The sequence below is a fragment of the Neodiprion fabricii genome, chromosome 6 (genome assembly GCF_021155785.1).
Source record: "Neodiprion fabricii isolate iyNeoFabr1 chromosome 6, iyNeoFabr1.1, whole genome shotgun sequence".
NCBI lineage: Eukaryota > Metazoa > Arthropoda > Insecta > Hymenoptera > Diprionidae > Neodiprion > Neodiprion fabricii.
The window spans coordinates 10180065-10199574 of record NC_060244.1 but is presented as its reverse complement, the minus strand read 5'-3'; the positions used below and the strand labels follow the sequence as shown (position 1 = coordinate 10199574).

Sequence of the window (19510 nt, the reverse complement as noted above, 5' to 3'; positions counted from 1 at the left end):
GGAATACAGTGGACATTAAAAAAAAAAAGAGAAACGAACAATTACAGAAAAAAAACAAATGAAATAACATAAATCGATTTTTTTTATTTCCCACGAAGGAAAGTGAGCGGGAAGGGGGCGGCAGGGGGGAAGGGGGGAGGGGGGTAAAAGAGACCAGAAACAATCCCTATGCTTTAATTGTGATTTTTTTTCTGTCTAATTATTTTTAGTTTAATTAATTATAATGATAATTATTATTATTATTTCGTTTAATAAACTATTACGTTAAAAGAAATTTCATTTATATATTTGTCGTGAGTTTGTTTTATTATTGTGTTTATGTGGTTGTCGAGATTTTTTTCATTTTTCTCTCTTTTTTGTCTCACACTCTTGTGTCGTAGATTTTTTTCTTCTTTATTAGTAGTAATTTTGATTTTTCTAATCGCTACTCTCATCAAACCATACTGGTCCAATTATCCGCTTGGCCTCACATTGCGATCTACTACACTATTCATATTGCACATTTTTTTTTTTTTTCTTCCTTGAGTCGAAAAATTTCTGACCAACTCGTTCTTAATGTCGCCATTTCTTTCATTTCAATTATGTACTACAAAAAATCCTTGACTCATCTTTCACAAGAACTGCATTATCCACGCATTAAATCATCATTAACTAAGCAATCGAATTTTTTTTAATCGTTCTTTGTATTTAGTATAAATTTCCTTCAATTTCCTGTTTTCTCACTCTTTCCTCAGCTGCTACCCTTACCTACTACTTTGTGTTATGTATCATCCCTCCACACGTGGTTCGCATTTTTTTCAATACCCAAAGCAAAAAGATTGTATTATATATAATAAACGAATTCCAAACGACAGTAACGTCAAACTCTCCAAACGTTCAGACATAAACCGTCCAAACCAATTGAGGTTTTCATCGTGGTGAAGTCCAGTTTCGGCTAGTATTCCGGAACTAGTTCAAATTTATCTTCATTCATCCTTTTTTTTTTTTTGTTCTCTCAATCATTCTCGGTTTGAATAAGCTGTATCGTTTGTATGTTTGATTCGAAACTGGAAATTTTCATTATTTCTTTTTTCAACCAGTAACTGCAAAAAAATCTTCTGGCTGCGCCTGCTAATCCGCAACTCAGGTTACGCACGTCTAAACGGTGCAGTGGTTGCCATCTAACGGCCTCCGTATAGAGTGGAATGGAATGTCTTGCGGAACGGTAAAAAGCGAAACTTCGCGATTTACCTGCGGGTGAAAACGAATGTGAAATCAAAAATAAAATACAAACAGACACTTAATCAATTATGTCATTTCCTTTTCGTTTTTGTATTTTCGAGGTTACCGACGGATGTCGGAAAAACTTTATACGGCATTATTGTGGCGAGTACAATTGATATACAAAACTTCGTACTTCAAAAGTTTTTATTAAATTCCGTTACATTTCACACTTTATTTCTGCGGAAACAAATTTTACAAATGTTAGCAATACTCGAGCATCTATCTACTATTTGGACTAGATCTAAGAACTAGAAAAAAATATTTCTACCAGTTACGATATTTAACGTTTTTAATCGCTTGGAAGTATGAAAAAAGATTTTCATGAAACCGGATGTTTGCAAAAGTCATTTTAAATGTTTGAATAAATTTTAATAATATATGTATATATGTATATATATCTATATATATATATCCATATATGTATACTATCTATATATGTATATACATATGTACTACTGTACTATCGATAACAATTAGCTGATTGTAAGTAAAAGAACGCATGCGCGTGTGTAGAGGAAAAGAGAGAGAGAGAGAAACGGAGAGAAGCAGAGAGAAGGTTTATTATTTATAGACAATGCGATGTAAGCACAATATTGCATGGCGATGGTACGAACAGAACTGTGATATTTTATTGTATAAATTTAAAAAAAAAGAGAAAAAAAAGAACAAATTAAAACTATGTAGAATTGGATAATGGATGGTTGATGTATTTTACAAAAGTGGATCTTTGGAGTGATTATACGATAATCTCAGAAGTGTACAGGCTCTTTGTGAAGTTTTAAAAATTCAATTGACAATTTTGAAGGCACTTTTTTCTTACCTATTTTGAAAAAAATTTATCTTAAACATGTCGCATACTTTACTTCCGCCACCGGAGTGTACTCGGTTCGCTGAGTCAGCTTCTTGACACGAGTCGAAGCTTCAATAGGCAACCAAACATACAGCGGTGTTAACTCGGACTCGCCTTTAACGGAGTACGCATTTCACGCAGAGCCTGTATTTTCCAAATTGATAAAAGCTCAGTGTCTGATCGTTTCCTATTTGTAAAATACTAAATGTTTCACATAAAGAATGAAAAGAAAATGAAAACAAAATAAATACTGTCTAAATGCAACAGCATATTGAACAATTTTAATTAATAGATAGTAATCAATTATTGTCTGTAACTTTTAACACTCGCCCTTACGATGAAAATAATCACTATTTTCAAGATTAATGAATACGAACATCACTGTCCCGCATTTCGAATGCGAACGTCAAGTGCAATAGATTAACTATAATAAAAGATTTATTAAATATAGCGCAAAATAAAGGTTATTGATATTAGATATTATTAAACATAAACGTAGCAAAGGTAATAGCATAATATAGAAGCAACCATAGCTCAACAGTTCTATAACGAAACGGTCGAGCACATTTTTATACAATTTAACCCCAGAATCTGATATTGGTACAATCAATTTTCATACATACAGATTATACTTGTAGTACCATTTCATTTCCGGTCAAATCGAGTCAAATGCCAACATCCACTCGCCACGTGTCTTTTCGACAGTTATTCATTGTGCGTAATAGTCATTTCGTGCAAGAATGAATTGCAACACTTTATATTGCCCACGGAATAAGAAGTTGATTGCTCACTATAAATATTGCGATGTTGTGGATCCTACAGGCTAAAACCGAACGAGCATGCTCTTAAAATTGAAAATGATCAATTATTTCATTTAACTTTGTACAATAGCAATATATAGTATATGAACCGTATACTCGGTACAAAAATGATGTATTAGCAAAGCTGACCATTTCGCGGTAAAATTGAGGGGCTAACAACATTACATCTATCGTAATAGATTATAGACTTGAATCGAATTTGTCTTTGATGTCGTTAGACGTTTTATTGTTTCTATAGAGACGCGTAAAATGGATATACCTACCGTATGGATAAATTTGAAACATTATGTCGGCTCATTGATACACATATACCTTTATATGTAGTACGCATCAACGTCAAAAAGTGATTATATTTAAATTGCGATACAACGAAATCACGTTATTTAAGAAATGATAAAGTTAGTCTCTATTGATTTTATAAAAAGTTTAATCTCTTTTAACGTGAGCACAACTAACGTACAAAAGTAATAAAGTATTCTTTTTGCCAGAAAATCTGATTAATTAATGAAGAAAACATGTGAAATAATACATCGCAAAGAGTGATACTTTCGTTTTGCAGTGAATTAATAATTCGTCGCAGTGTTAAAATGTCGCGGAAAAATTGAAATTCAATTAGGTACTACTGCGAATACAGATGGTGACTGAATCTCGATGCTCTGGCGTGCATTATACATATATGCATGTGGATACGCAGAATTGGCTTATTGGCACGATGTTATTCCCCGAAAGTGTCACAGAGTATTTTTTATAATACTTATTTCGAATGATACACAATCACAATTTGTATTCATAGACTTATGATCAAAATGAATTAATTTAAAATCCCATTTACCACTGATCATATTTAAACCTGTGTAAAGCACCCTACACGCTAACTGTTCGTCCTTTATAACAAATATAGCAGAACTTACGTCTTAATGTCATTTCATCGAGTCCCTTAAGAAACTTGCAAGAAATACTAAACAAAATTTGTATCCGTGTTTCTTGAACGGACAAAATGTCGATTACTACTCCAATTACCGCGTACAATATTTGAACTCGATTCTAGCAGATTTCTCAAGGAGACACGACTCATTAATTATTTCCCTGTACCTCTAATCTGCTTTCCTGACATTCGCCTTTAATAGGTTCTCGGCCTTCCTTAACATTTCCAATACTATGTAGGATCGTCACGCAGTGGTTGTGGAGTTCATATTCTGATTCTAACTGCACGTACCTTCAGAATGGCTTTGGTGCGGAATGGTCGCATCGTCGGTTTAGAATAATTACTGACGAATAGTATCAGGCATCTAGGAGAAGCGCTATGAAATAGCGTATGCAATAAATTGTAAGCAAATACAGAAGCATTGATGGAAATTGAAAATAAAATGTCTTTTTCACTGCAAAATGTCAAATTCTACACGTGCACTTGCCGGCGATACAAGAAATTAATAATGAGAATGAATTTCTTCAAAAATTTGTAGCAAAACAGTGATTTGAATGAAGTATAGGTAACCGAGAGAAGAATGTATACATACATGATTAATAATTATAGATCAAATGCAATAATGATGCAGAAACCAGAAAGTATATAATGTATATGCGGTCCATGTACGATATTAATATATACGATCCATTTACGGTTACTACGTGACGCATACTATATATTTTATAATTTTCCAGGAGACAAACTGAATTGTCTATAATAATCGGCTATAATATGAAAATAGAAAAATTATTCGTTTCGGAATGTGATTCTGTTCGACACGAGCTCGATGTGTTCCATAACATTGATATTCATAATTATTGAAAAAAATTTTCATTTGCTCTCTCGATCTGGAATTTTCGCAGGCATAGAATCGGATCGCTGTTTTAGCTAGTTGCAAGTGAATTATCTACGTTGGGCAGAGAAGCAGAATTGTTTTTCGAAGAGCGTTCGTATGGAAAGAAATTTGGAGTAACTGTAATACGTCACGGATGCGCTAATTTTGATTGAGATTAAATAGATGCTTCGTATATGAGACGGTATTTTACGCAGTGTCCTGATTAAAAGGCCTAAAAAGGTGATTGTTGTAGATTTTTTCTTTCATAGGGAGAGAAAAAACAAAGCTTCTTAAAACTTTTAGTGTATTTTAACACACACTTGAAATGTACGAGCAGTCATTTTTATCATCCAACTGTCGCAGAACGGCAGCGTTATTAGCCGACCGTTCACTGAAGAATATAACTACAGTCAACGGCTGTCCATCGAAGGCCCTAGCCGCTTGAATCTGGATTGGCAGGAAAGATAAAGTGCGTATTTCTTGTATGAAATGTGAAATGTGAAAACTAATATCATTATACATCATAAAATATTATCATACATCACACATCTTACATCACGAGACATCATACATCACACATCATATATAGTATGAAAGTTCGAAACCAGAGTTTGGATGTTCGGATGATCAGAAAGTGACGTCGCAAAATTTTTTTTTTCTCTTGACGTCATCAACCTAAATCCAGCTAGCCGGATTCCTCAGTCTGGAAACAACCGCGCAGTAGAGTGGACGGATGAAAATCGCGCTCTGCAGATTTCGAGTGCCGGGTTCTCAGCCTCTTGGATCCTGCGCTCCGGGTCCGCTTTCTGGTGCAACTCGAGTTCCGGGACAAGCGCTCCGTAGCTTCTGAGCTCCAGGTCCGCTACCTCGTGAAACTCGACTTCCGGGACAAGTGCTACGTAGTTTCTGCGCTTCGGGTCCGCTACCTAACGAAACTCGACTTCAGGGACATGTGGTGAATAAGGAGGAAGAGGACGAGGATTTCTGCTCAGTGAGTAAAACATTTTTATAATATTTAATGGCTATTGTAATTACAATTTATCTGAAAATTTTTGAAGCTTGTCACGCTTACAATAAATCATTTCAATTCATTTTTCGCGCAAGCACAAATTCGGTAGCTATGAATGCGCTAATGGGATTAATAATATTGTTAATTAGTTAATTGATTATATTATTCCTCACGTGATGTTTTCGATGTTTTCTTATACTGAAAATATTTATTGCTATTTCAGGTATAACCCAAGGTGATTGGAGGTGGTTGGAGGTGGTCGGAGGTGAACGAGGAGGAGGACGAGGATTTGTGCTCGGTGAGTAAAACATTTTTATAATATTTGATGACAATTGTAATTATTTTTCATCTAAAATATTACAGACTTGTCACGTTTACAATAAATTATTTCAATTCATTTTCCGCGCAAGCACAAATTCGGTAGCTATGAATGCGCTAATGAAATTGTTAATATTGTCAATCACTTAATTAATTATATGAATCCTTACGTAATGTTTTTGATGTGTTCTTATACTGAAAAAATTTATTGCTATTCCAGGTACAATCCGAGGTGGTTATCGGTGGTTGTTCGAGGTGGTTGGCGATTGTTGGAGGTGGTCGGAGGTGGACGAGGAGGAGAACGAACTGAACTGAGTCTCAAAGCCGTGTTGACATAAAAGCAGCTATCCGATAGAAATTATAGTTTATAGTTTACACAGCCCATTGCATGATATTTCATTATAAATACATATGTTTCAATGTATTTAGGAATAATTTATCAAATATACAGAGGTCATGTGCAAATAATAAATGAATTGATTCGACCGCAGTTTGATGTATTCATTAGAGCTTTAACAATAAATTTAAGCTTTGTTACTTCTTTTATTTTATTATGGATAATCAAAAACATTTCCGACTATTCGTGCTGTGGAAGCATGGGGATTAAACCAAATGTAGCGAAAGATTTGAAACAGTGTATGTAGAGTACGGGTATTTTTCTAACAATGCAAACACGTGCCGCTAGCTTAGTTTTGACATATCTAGAATACCACGCCTTGCGAATTAGCTTTCCGGACAGAGATGAATGATGAGTTTTAAGGACTGCATTATCGTTGTTGAATACTCTATGCCTCATGGGAAAAGAAAATCTGTAACGATAAAATTGATGCACCGGATCATCGTCGACTTTAACTTTCGAAATGTCCTACCATTTCCGAACACCTCCTACCTCCCCCTGCCACCTCCGACCATCAATGGCCACATTCGAGCACCCCCTATCACCTTCTGCCAGCGCCGACCACCTCCTACCATTTCCGAACACCTCCAACCATCCTATTTACCTATATTACTAGATTAGCTATGATACGAAAAGAGAAGAATTATTCATTTCGAAATGGGATTCTATTCGACGCGCGCTCGATGTATTCCATAACATTAGTATTCATAATTATTCCAACAACTTTTCATCAGCTCTCTCGATCTTGAATTTTCATAGGCATAGAATCGAAACGCTGTTTTAGCTGGTCGCAAGTGACAGAATTGTTTTTCGAAAAGTATTCGGATGGAAAAAAATTCAGAGTAACTGTAATACATCACGGATGCGCTAATTTTGAACGAGATGAAATGGATGCTTCGTGTATGAGACAGTATTTAACGCTGCGTAGTGATTTAAAGACCTGGAAAGGTGATAGGGAGAGAAAGAACGAAGCTTCTTAACACTTCGAGTGTATTTTAACACACATTTGAAAGATACGAGCGAAATTTTTCATCATCCAACTGTCGCAGAACGGCAGCGTTATTAGCTGACCCGTTCACTGAAAAATATATCTTCAGTCAACGGCTGACCGTCGAAGGGCCTGGCCGCTTGAGTCTGGAATCGGCAGGAAGGATAAAGTGCGTATTTGTTGTATGAAACGTGAAAACTAAAATCATTATACATCATATCATATCATCATACATCATACATCATACATCGTACATCATACATCATCATACATAGTATCAAAGTTCGAAACCATAGTTTGGATGTCGGATGTTCGGAAAGTGACGTCACCAATTCAAAATCAGCTAGCCAAATTCCTCAGTCGGGAAACAACCGCGCAGTAGAGCGGACGTATGAGAGTCGCGCTCCGCAAATTTCGAGTACCGGGTTCTCAACCTCCCGGATCCCACGCTTCGGATCCGCTACGCGGTGAAACTCGACATTCAGGATAAGCGCTCCGTGGTTCCTCGTTCACGTTTACAATAAATTATTTCAATTCGTTTTTCGCGCAACCTCAAATTCGGTAACCGTCAGTCCGCTAACAAAATTTCTCGACTTCCAGGATAAGCGCTCCGTGGTTCCTCGTTCACGTTTACAATAAATTATTTCAATTCGTTTTTCGCGCAACCTCAAATTCGGTAACTGTCAGTCCGCTAACAAAATTTCTCGACTTCCAGGATAAGCGCTCCGTGGTTCCTCGTTCACGTTTACAATAAATTATTTCAATTCGTTTTTCGCGCAACCTCAAATTCGGTAACTGTCAGTCCGCTAACAAAATTTCTCGACTTCCAGGATAAGCGCTCCGTGGTTCCTCGTTCACGTTTACAATAAATTATTTCAATTCGTTTTTCGCGCAACCTCAAATTCGGTAACCGTCAGTCCGCTAACAAAATTTCTCGACTTCCAGGATAAGCGCTCCGTGGTTCCTCGTTCACGTTTACAATAAATTATTTCAATTCGTTTTTCGCGCAACCTCAAATTCGGTAACAGTCAGTCCGCTAACAAAATTTCTCGACTTCCAGGATAAGCGCTCCGTGGTTCCTCGTTCACGTTTACAATAAATTATTTCAATTCGTTTTTCGCGCAACCTCAAATTCGGTAACTGTCAGTCCGCTAACAAAATTTCTCGACTTCCAGGATAAGCGCTCCGTGGTTCCTCGATCACGTTTACAATAAATTATTTCAATTCGTTTTTCGCGCAACCTCAAATTCGGTAACAGTCAGTCCGCTAACAAAATTTCTCGACTTCCAGGATAAGCGCTCCGTGGTTCCTCGTTCACGTTTACAATAAATTATTTCAATTCGTTTTTCGCGCAACCTCAAATTCGGTAACTGTGAGTCCGCTAACAAAATTTCTCGACTTCCAGGATAAGCGCTCCGTGGTTCCTCGTTCACGTTTACAATAAATTATTTCAATTCGTTTTTCGCGCAACCTCAAATTCGGTAACAGTCAGTCCGCTAACAAAATTTCTCGACTTCCAGGATAAGCGCTCCGTGGTTCCTCGTTCACGTTTACAATAAATTATTTCAATTCGTTTTTCGCGCAACCTCAAATTCGGTAACAGTCAGTCCGCTAACAAAATTTCTCGACTTCCAGGATAAGCGCTCCGTGGTTCCTCGTTCACGTTTACAATAAATTATTTCAATTCGTTTTTCGCGCAACCTCAAATTCGGTAACAGTCAGTCCGCTAACAAAATTTCTCGACTTCCAGGATAAGCGCTCCGTGGTTCCTCGTTCACGTTTACAATAAATTATTTCAATTCGTTTTTCGCGCAACCTCAAATTCGGTAACTGTCAGTCCGCTAACAAAATTTCTCGACTTCCAGGATAAGCGCTCCGTGGTTCCTCGATCACGTTTACAATAAATTATTTCAATTCGTTTTTCGCGCAACCTCAAATTCGGTAACAGTCAGTCCGCTAACAAAATTTCTCGACTTCCAGGATAAGCGCTCCGTGGTTCCTCGTTCACGTTTACAATAAATTATTTCAATTCGTTTTTCGCGCAACCTCAAATTCGGTAACTGTGAGTCCGCTAACAAAATTTCTCGACTTCCAGGATAAGCGCTCCGTGGTTCCTCGTTCACGTTTACAATAAATTATTTCAATTCGTTTTTCGCGCAACCTCAAATTCGGTAACAGTCAGTCCGCTAACAAAATTTCTCGACTTCCAGGATAAGCGCTCCGTGGTTCCTCGTTCACGTTTACAATAAATTATTTCAATTCGTTTTTCGCGCAACCTCAAATTCGGTAACAGTCAGTCCGCTAACAAAATTTCTCGACTTCCAGGATAAGCGCTCCGTGGTTCCTCGTTCACGTTTACAATAAATTATTTCAATTCGTTTTTCGCGCAACCTCAAATTCGGTAACAGTCAGTCCGCTAACAAAATTTCTCGACTTCCAGGATAAGCGCTCCGTGGTTCCTCGTTCACGTTTACAATAAATTATTTCAATTCGTTTTTCGCGCAACCTCAAATTCGGTAACAGTCAGTCCGCTAACAAAATTTCTCGACTTCCAGGATAAGCGCTCCGTGGTTCCTCGTTCACGTTTACAATACATTATTTCAATTCGTTTTTCGCGCAACCTCAAATTCGGTAACTGTCAGTCCGCTAACAAAATTTCTCGACTTCCAGGATAAGCGCTCCGTGGTTCCTCGATCACGTTTACAATAAATTATTTCAATTCGTTTTTCGCGCAACCTCAAATTCGGTAACAGTCAGTCCGCTAACAAAATTTCTCGACTTCCAGGATAAGCGCTCCGTGGTTCCTCGTTCACGTTTACAATAAATTATTTCAATTCGTTTTTCGCGCAACCTCAAATTCGGTAACAGTCAGTCCGCTAACAAAATTTCTCGACTTCCAGGATAAGCGCTCCGTGGTTCCTCGTTCACGTTTACAATAAATTATTTCAATTCGTTTTTCGCGCAACCTCAAATTCGGTAACTGTCAGTCCGCTAACAAAATTTCTCGACTTCCAGGATAAGCGCTCCGTGGTTCCTCGTTCACGTTTACAATAAATTATTTCAATTCGTTTTTCGCGCAACCTCAAATTCGGTAACTGTCAGTCCGCTAACAAAATTTCTCGACTTCCAGGATAAGCGCTCCGTGGTTCCTGGTTCATTGTTACAATAAATTATTTCAATTCGTTTTCCGCGCAACCGCAAATTCGGTAACAGTCAGTCCGCTAACAAAATTTCTCGACTTCCAGGATAAGCGCTCCGTGGTTCCTCGTTCACGTTTACAATAAATTATTTCAATTCGTTTTTCGCGCAACCTCAAATTCGGTAACTGTCAGTCCGCTAACAAAATTTCTCGACTTCCAGGATAAGCGCTCCGTGGTTCCTCGTTCACGTTTACAATAAATTATTTCAATTCGTTTTTCGCGCAACCTCAAATTCGGTAACAGTCAGTCCGCTAACAAAATTTCTCGACTTCCAGGATAAGCGCTCCGTGGTTCCTCGTTCACGTTTACAATAAATTATTTCAATTCTCTTTTCGTGCAAGCACATATTTAGTAGCTATGAATAATCTTATTCAATATATTATATTATTAATTAATTATTTAATCAATTACTCAATTATATTAATCCTTACACAATATTTTCGATGTGTTCTTATACTGAAATATTTATTACTATTCAAGGTATAACCTGAGGTGGTTGAAGGTGGTCGGAGGTGGACGAGGAGGAGGACAAGGAGGACGAGGATTTGTGCTGGGTGAGTAAAACACTTTTATAATATTTGATGGCAATTGTAATTATATTTCATCTGAAATATTACAAACTTGTCACGTTTACAATAAATTATTTCAATTCATTTTTCGTGCAAACACATATTCAGTAGCTATGAATAATCTTGTACAATTTATCATATTATTAATTAATTGATTAATTACATTAATTCTTACACAATATTTTTGATGTGTTCCTATACTAAAAATATTCATTACTATTCCAGGTATTACCCAAGGTGGTCGGAGGCGGACGAGGAGGAGGACGGGCTGGACGAGAAGGAGGACCAGGTGGACGAGGAGGAGGCGGGCTGGGTCGTGGGAGAGGACCTCTCCTCTCCTCAGAGGAGAGGAGGGGAAGGGGCAGGGTCGTGGGAGAGGACCTCTCCTCTCCTCAGAGGAGAGGAGGGGAAGGGGCAGGGTCGTGGGAGAGGACCTCTCCTCTCCTCAGAGGAGAGGAGGGGAAGGGGCAGGGTCGTGGGAGAGGACCTCTCCTCTCCTCAGAGGAGAGGAGGGGAAGGGGCAGGGAAGGGGGAGAGGTGGGCGGGGAGGGGGAAGGGACGGGAAGGGAGGGGGAGTGGGAGGGGGGGGGCGGGGGGGAGGGGAAGGGGGAGGGGAAGGGGAAGGGGAGGGGGCGGGGGGGAGTGGGAGGGGGGAGGGCGGGCGGGAGGGAGGGAGGGCGGGTGGGAGGGAGGGCGGGAGAGGGCGAGGGGGTGTACTGCTCTATTAACTGTAACGGGCTCGCATCGACATCCGTCCTCCACTTTCTCCCTCCCGCCCTCCCTCCCTCCCGCCCCCCCCCGCCCGCCCGCCCGCCCTCCCTCGCTCCCGCCCGCCCTCCCCCCTCCCACTCCCCCCCGCCCCTCCCCTTCCCCCTCCCCCTCCCCCCCTCCCCCTCCCTTCCCGTCCCTTCCCCCTCCCCGCCCACCTCTCCCCCTTCCCTGCCCCTTCCCCTCCTCTCCTCTAGGGAGAGGAGAGGTCCTCTCCCACGACCCTGCCCCTTCCCCTCCTCTCCTCTGAGGAGAGGAGAGGTCCTCTCCCACGACCCTGCCCCTTCCCCTCCTCTCCTCTGAGGAGAGGAGAGGTCCTCTCCCACGACCCTGCCCGCCTCCTCCTCGTCCACCTGGTCCTCCTTCTCGTCCAGCCCGTCCTCCTCCTCGTCCGCCTCCGACCACCTTGGGTAATACCTGGAATAGTAATGAATATTTTTAGTATAGGAACACATCAAAAATATTGTGTAAGAATTAATGTAATTAATCAATTAATTAATAATATGATAAATTGTACAAGATTATTCATAGCTACTGAATATGTGTTTGCACGAAAAATGAATTGAAATAATTTATTGTAAACGTGACAAGTTTGTAATATTTCAGATGAAATATAATTACAATTGCCATCGAATATTATAAAAGTGTTTTACTCACCCAGCACAAATCCTCGTCCTCCTTGTCCTCCTCCTCGTCCACCTCCGACCACCTTCAACCACCTCAGGTTATACCTTGAATAGTAATAAATATTTCAGTATAAGAACACATCGAAAATATTGTGTAAGGATTGATAAAATTGAGTAATTGATTAAATAATCAATTAATAATATAATATATTGTATAAGATTATTCATAGCTACTAAATATGTGCTTGCACGAAAAGAGAATTGAAATAATTTATTGTAAACGTGATAAGTTTGTAATATTTCAGATGAAATATGATTACAATTGCCATCAAATATTATAAGAATATTAATTAATTAATTAATAATATAATAAAATGTCCAAGCTTATTCATAGCTACTGAATTTGTGCTTGCGCGAAAAATGAATTAAAATAATTCAATGTAAACATGAGAAGTTTGAAATATTTCAGATAAAATATAATTACAATTGCCGTGAAATATTATAAAAGTGTTTTACTCACCGAGCACAAATCCTCGTCCGCCTCCTCCTGAATCACCGAGATTACCCGCAACCACTATACTGGAAGTCGAGAAATTTTGTCAGCGGACTGACAGTTACCGAATTTGAAGTTGCGCGAAAAACGAATTGAAATAATTTATTGTAAACGTGAACGAGGAACCACGGAGCGCTTATCCTGGAAGTCGAGAAATTTTGTTAGCGGACTGACAGTTACCGAATTTGAGGTTGCGCGAAAAACGAATTGAAATAATTTATTGTAAACGTGAACGAGGAACCACGGAGCGCTTATCCTGGAAGTCGAGAAATTTTGTTAGCGGACTGACAGTTACCGAATTTGAGGTTGCGCGAAAAACGAATTGAAATAATTTATTGTAAACGTGAACGAGGAACCACGGAGCGCTTATCCTGGAAGTCGAGAAATTTTGTTAGCGGACTGACTGTTACCGAATTTGAGGTTGCGCGAAAAACGAATTGAAATAATTTATTGTAAACGTGAACGAGGAACCACGGAGCGCTTATCCTGGAAGTCGAGAAATTTTGTTAGCGGACTGACTGTTACCGAATTTGAGGTTGCGCGAAAAACGAATTGAAATAATTTATTGTAAACGTGAACGAGGAACCACGGAGCGCTTATCCTGGAAGTCGAGAAATTTTGTTAGCGGACTGACAGTTACCGAATTTGAGGTTGCGCGAAAAACGAATTGAAATAATTTATTGTAAACGTGAACGAGGAACCACGGAGCGCTTATCCTGGAAGTCGAGAAATTTTGTTAGCGGACTGACAGTTACCGAATTTGAGGTTGCGCGAAAAACGAATTGAAATAATTTATTGTATACGTGAACGAGGAACCACGGAGCGCTTATCCTGGAAGTCGAGAAATTTTGTTAGCGGACTGACTGTTACCGAATTTGAGGTTGCGCGAAAAACGAATTGAAATAATTTATTGTAAACGTGAACGAGGAACCACGGAGCGCTTATCCTGGAAGTCGAGAAATTTTGTTAGCGGACTGACAGTTACCGAATTTGAGGTTGCGCGAAAAACGAATTGAAATAATTTATTGTATACGTGAACGAGGAACCACGGAGCGCTTATCCTGGAAGTCGAGAAATTTTGTTAGCGGACTGACTGTTACCGAATTTGAGGTCGCGCGAAAAACGAATTGAAATAATTTATTGTAAACGTGAACGAGGAACCACGGAGCGCTTATCCTGGAAGTCGAGAAATTTTGTTAGCGGACTGACTGTTACCGAATTTGAGGTTGCGCGAAAAACGAATTGAAATAATTTATTGTAAACGTGAACGAGGAACCACGGAGCGCTTATCCTGGAAGTCGAGAAATTTTGTTAGCGGACTGACTGTTACCGAATTTGAGGTTGCGCGAAAAACGAATTGAAATAATTTATTGTAAACGTGATCGAGGAACCACGGAGCGCTTATCCTGGAAGTCGAGAAATTTTGTTAGCGGACTGACAGTTACCGAATTTGAGGTTGCGCGAAAAACGAATTGAAATAATTTATTGTAAACGTGAACGAGGAACCACGGAGCGCTTATCCTGGAAGTCGAGAAATTTTGTTAGCGGACTGACAGTTACCGAATTTGAGGTTGCGCGAAAAACGAATTGAAATAATTTATTGTAAACGTGAACGAGGAACCACGGAGCGCTTATCCTGGAAGTCGAGAAATTTTGTTAGCGGACTGACTGTTACCGAATTTGAGGTTGCGCGAAAAACGAATTGAAATAATTTATTGTAAACGTGATCGAGGAACCACGGAGCGCTTATCCTGGAAGTCGAGAAATTTTGTTAGCGGACTGACAGTTACCGAATTTGAGGTTGCGCGAAAAACGAATTGAAATAATTTATTGTAAACGTGAACGAGGAACCACGGAGCGCTTATCCTGGAAGTCGAGAAATTTTGTTAGCGGACTGACTGTTACCGAATTTGAGGTTGCGCGAAAAACGAATTGAAATAATTTATTGTAAACGTGAACGAGGAACCACGGAGCGCTTATCCTGGAAGTCGAGAAATTTTGTTAGCGGACTGACAGTTACCGAATTTGAGGTTGCGCGAAAAACGAATTGAAATAATTTATTGTAAACGTGAACGAGGAACCACGGAGCGCTTATCCTGGAAGTCGAGAAATTTTGTTAGCGGACTCACAGTTACCGAATTTGAGGTTGCGCGAAAAACGAATTGAAATAATTTATTGTAAACGTGAACGAGGAACCACGGAGCGCTTATCCTGGAAGTCGAGAAATTTTGTTAGCGGACTGACTGTTACCGAATTTGAGGTTGCGCGAAAAACGAATTGAAATAATTTATTGTAAACGTGAACGAGGAACCACGGAGCGCTTATCCTGGAAGTCGAGAAATTTTGTTAGCGGACTGACAGTTACCGAATTTGAGGTTGCGCGAAAAACGAATTGAAATAATTTATTGTAAACGTGAACGAGGAACCACGGAGCGCTTATCCTGGAAGTCGAGAAATTTTGTTAGCGGACTGACGGTTACCGAATTTGAGGTTGCGCGAAAAACGAATTGAAATAATTTATTGTAAACGTGAACGAGGAACCACGGAGCGCTTATCCTGAATGTCGAGTTTCACCGCGTAGCGGATCCGAAGCGTGGGATCCGGGAGGTTGAGAACCCGGTACTCGAAATTTGCGGAGCGCGACTCTCATACGTCCGCTCTACTGCGCGGTTGTTTCCCGACTGAGGAATTTGGCTAGCTGATTTTGAATTGGTGACGTCACTTTCCGAACATCCGACATCCAAACTATGGTTTCGAACTTTGATACTATGTATGATGATGTATGATGTACGATGTATGATGTATGATGTATGATGATATGATATGATGTATAATGATTTTAGTTTTCACGTTTCATACAACAAATACGCACTTTATCCTTCCTGCCGATTCCAGACTCAAGCGGCCAGGCCCTTCGACGGTCAGCCGTTGACTGAAGATATATTTTTCAGTGAACGGGTCAGCTAATAACGCTGCCGTTCTGCGACAGTTGGATGATGAAAAATTTCGCTCGTATCTTTCAAATGTGTGTTAAAATACACTCGAAGTGTTAAGAAGCTTCGTTCTTTCTCTCCCTATCACCTTTCCAGGTCTTTAAATCACTACGCAGCGTTAAATACTGTCTCATACACGAAGCATCCATTTCATCTCGTTCAAAATTAGCGCATCCGTGATGTATTACAGTTACTCTGAATTTTTTTCCATCCGAATACTTTTCGAAAAACAATTCTGCTCCTCCACCCAACGCAGATACTTCACTTGCGACCAGCTAAAACAGCGTTTCGATTCTATGCCTATGAAAATTCAAGATCGAGAGAGCTGATGAAAAGTTGTTGGAATAATTATGAATACTAATGTTATGGAATACATCGAGCGCGCGTCGAATAGAATCCCATTTCGAAATGAATAATTCTTCTCTTTTCGTATCATAGCTAATCTAGTAATATAGGTAAATAGGATGGTTGGAGGTGTTCGGAAATGGTAGGAGGTGGTCGGCGCTGGCAGAAGGTGATAGGGGGTGCTCGAATGTGGCCATTGATGGTCGGAGGTGGCAGGGGGAGGTAGGAGGTGTTCGGAAATGGTAGGACATTTCGAAAGTTAAAGTCGACGATGATCCGGTGCATCAATTTTATCGTTACAGATTTTCTTTTCCCATGAGGCATAGAGTATTCAACAACGATAATGCAGTCCTTAAAACTCATCATTCATCTCTGTCCGGAAAGCTAATTCGCAAGGCGTGGTATTCTAGATATGTCAAAACTAAGCTAGCGGCACGTGTTTGCATTGTTAGAAAAATACCCGTACTCTACATACACTGTTTCAAATCTTTCGCTACATTTGGTTTAATCCCCATGCTTCCACAGCACGAATAGTCGGAAATGTTTTTGATTATCCATAATAAAATAAAAGAAGTAACAAAGCTTAAATTTATTGTTAAAGCTCTAATGAATACATCAAACTGCGGTCGAATCAATTCATTTATTATTTGCACATGACCTCTGTATATTTGATAAATTATTCCTAAATACATTGAAACATATGTATTTATAATGAAATATCATGCAATGGGCTGTGTAAACTATAAACTATAATTTCTATCGGATAGCTGCTTTTATGTCAACACGGCTTTGAGACTCAGTTCAGTTCGTCCTCCTCCTCGTCCACCTCCGACCACCTCCAACAATCGCCAACCACCTCGAACAACCACCGATAACCACCTCGGATTGTACCTGGAATAGCAATAAATTTTTTCAGTATAAGAACACATCAAAAACATTACGTAAGGATTCATATAATTAATTAAGTGATTGACAATATTAACAATTTCATTAGCGCATTCATAGCTACCGAATTTGTGCTTGCGCGAAAAATGAATTGAAATGATTTATTGTAAGCGTGACAAGCTTCAAAAATTTTCAGATAAATTGTAATTACAATAGCCATTAAATATTATAAAAATGTTTTACTCACTGAGCAGAAATCCTTGTCCTCTTCCTCCTTATTCACCACATGTCCCTGAAGTCGAGTTTCGTTAGGTAGCGGACCCGAAGCGCAGAAACTACGTAGCACTTGTCCCGGAAGTCGAGTTTCACGAGGTAGCGGACCTGGAGCTCAGAAGCTACGGAGCGCTTGTCCCGGAACTCGAGTTGCACCAGAAAGCGGACCCGGAGCGCAGGATCCAAGAGGCTGAGAACCCGGCACTCGAAATCTGCAGAGCGCGATTTTCATCCGTCCACTCTACTGCGCGGTTGTTTCCAGACTGAGGAATCCGGCTAGCTGGATTTAGGTTGATGACGTCAAGAGAAAAAAAAAATTTTGCGACGTCACTTTCTGATCATCCGAACATCCAAACTCTGGTTTCGAACTTTCATACTATATATGATGTGTGATGTATGATGTCTCGTGATGTAAGATGTGTGATGTATGATAATATTTTATGATGTATAATGATACTAGTTTTCACATTTCACATTTCATACAAGAAATACGCACTTTATCTTTCCTGCCAATCCAGATTCAAGCGGCTAGGGCCTTCGATGGACAGCCGTTGACTGTAGTTATATTCTTCAGTGAACGGTCGGCTAATAACGCTGCCGTTCTGCGACAGTTGGATGATAAAAATGACTGCTCGTACATTTCAAGTGTGTGTTAAAATACACTAAAAGTTTTAAGAAGCTTTGTTTTTTCTCTCCCTATGAAAGAAAAAATCTACAACAATCACCTTTTTAGGCCTTTTAATCAGGACACTGCGTAAAATACCGTCTCATATACGAAGCATCTATTTAATCTCAATCAAAATTAGCGCATCCGTGACGTATTACAGTTACTCCAAATTTCTTTCCATACGAACGCTCTTCGAAAAACAATTCTGCTTCTCTGCCCAACGTAGATAATTCACTTGCGACTAACTAGAACAACGATTTGATTCTATGCCTACGAAAATTCAAGATCGAGAGAGCAAATGAAAAGTTGTTGGAATAATTACGAATAATACAGTTATAGAATACATGGAGGAGCAGGGGGACGAAGAGGGCGAAGGTGGTCGGCGGTGGTAGGAGGTGGTTGGAGGTGTTCGGAAATGGTAGAAGGTGGTAGGAGTTGCTAGGAGGTTGTTGGCGGTGGTTGGAGGTGGTACGAGGTGATAAGAGACCGCGCGGGGTGGTAGACGGTGGACGGAGATGGTATTAGGTGTTTGGCGGTGTTAGGAGGTGGCAGGGGGTGTTTGATGGTGTTCGGAGGGGGAAAGAAGTGTTTGGCGGTTGTTGGAAGTGATCGGCGTGGTCGAGGAAGACGGGGACGACGAGGACGATGGCGCAGCAGCGGGGAGATGCAGGCGAAGGAGGACGGCAACGACGTGGACGTGGAGGACGCAGGTGCTCGGTGGTTGTTGCGGTGGTTGGTGGTGGACGCGGTTATATGCGTCTCCTTACGGGGATGATCGAGCCGATCGACATTTCCAAGTCGCAGTCGACAAGTAGTCTTACGTACTCACTTTGTAGCGACTCAATCTCGAGTTTCCATACCGACACTACTTTCGCCGCTACGAATGTCGGTGCAAGTCCGTTCGGTAGAGTTGATGGAGCATAAACCTTCTATGCTCCCAGGCCCACCTGGGCTCACCTCCCCGCCGAAAACTGGTCATAAAAATTTATCCAGGGATATCCGTCTTTATATTCAACAGTCAACGACAGTGCGAATGATCAAAATACCTGGTTAGAGCGCGCCAAAATGAAGATGAGAATCAAAGCCAAGGATGTACACACGGGATTTCCGGAGACAGCAGTGTACATAAATGAAGCGCTAACGACTGCAAAAAAACACCTATTCTACTTGGCTAGGACGTTTG

The 19510-nt window shown here is 40.1% G+C and overlaps 1 long non-coding RNA gene across 1 annotated transcript; it reads right to left on the bottom strand.

The window, feature by feature from the left end:
* Positions 1-12677: 12677 nt before the first annotated feature.
* On the bottom strand, positions 12678-18325 carry LOC124184491. Its single transcript, XR_006871204.1, has 3 exons — positions 18157-18325; positions 17635-17940; positions 12678-12716 (listed from the first exon to the last, which is right to left on the bottom strand). It is a non-coding gene; the product is annotated as an uncharacterized LOC124184491 (long non-coding RNA).
* Between the last annotated feature and the right edge of the window lie 1185 nt (positions 18326-19510).